The sequence below is a fragment of the Capricornis sumatraensis genome, chromosome 21 (assembly GCF_032405125.1).
Source record: "Capricornis sumatraensis isolate serow.1 chromosome 21, serow.2, whole genome shotgun sequence".
Classification (NCBI taxonomy): Eukaryota; Metazoa; Chordata; class Mammalia; order Artiodactyla; family Bovidae; genus Capricornis; species Capricornis sumatraensis.
In genome coordinates, this window is record NC_091089.1 from 41,423,211 (window position 1) to 41,424,386 (window position 1,176).

The following is a 1,176-nucleotide window of genomic DNA, read 5'->3' on the forward strand; positions in this document are numbered from 1 at the left end:
GAAAAGAATCTGGAAAACATATGCATATAAAACTGGATCGATCTGCTGCATACCTGAAACTAACTCAACATTGTAAATCACCTAGACTTCAACAGAAGGAATTAAATTTTATAAAGCTTCTATGCTGTGCGTTTGGCAGTCCCTCTTAACTGTCTCTTACTTTAACACTGCTTGGGCAAACAGACCCAGGGATGCCCCTTAGTCCAGCCTCCCATCACCCTTCAACCTTTAATTTGGTTGCAACCTTTGGAATCAGCTACTCAGCTCTCCTGGAACACTTAGACCAGCCAATGCCATTTTTTGAGCTTAACTCATTACCGACCAACCATGAGCTCCCAGATTCATCAGAATTATTCTACCTGGTGGAAGCCATGGTCAGCCACCACCTTGTGGACCTGCATCTGCAAGCCTCCTACGCCTACCTCTCTCTGGACTTCTATTTCAACCACAACAATGTGATTCTAGAGGCATGGGCCATTATTTCCAGGAATTGGCCAAGAAGAAGCACCAGGGCACCAAGCATCTCTTGAAAATGCAAAACCAACACAGCGGCCGTGCCCTCTACCAGGACGTGCAGAAGCTATCTCAAGATGACTAGGGTAAAAACCCAGGACATGATGGAGACCACCCTTCTCATGAAGAAGAACCTGGACCAAGCCCTTTTGGATCCTCGAAACGTGGGTTCTCCCCGTGCAGGCTCAACCTCGGTGACTTCCTGGAGAGACACGCCCTAGATAAGCAAGTAGAACTTAAAGATGGGCACCACTTGGAACAACCTCTGCAGGCTGGCTGGCCCCCAAGCGAGGCTGGATGAGTGGCTCTTCCAAAGGTTCACCCTCCAATACAACTACGAGCCTCTGGAGCCCAGCACCTTTTGAGGAGCACCCCCTAATGTCGGCGGCAGCAGCAGCAGCCCTAATGTCAAGGCTTCTACCTGAAGCCCCTGTGTGCAGCCGCTTGGTGGCTTTTTAACATCCTGAAGCCCTCTCTCAAGCCTTGGACCAAATGGAAACAACAAAACTTTTGCAACAAAAAGAAAAAAAAGAGAGCTTCTCTACTTATCTTTGTTACTTTCATCCTCCTACCACTTTGCCAGAGGCATCATAATTAGACCCAATGTCAGTATACTTTTTGTGTGTGCCAATTTTCTTACCACATGCTGATGAAGTAAAACTG

General features: G+C 47.4%; 1 pseudogene; it reads left to right on the plus strand.

The window, feature by feature from the left end:
- Positions 1–327: 327 nt before the first annotated feature.
- On the plus strand, positions 328–878 carry LOC138097479 (ferritin light chain pseudogene; annotated as a pseudogene).
- The last annotated feature ends 298 nt before the right edge of the window (positions 879–1,176 follow it).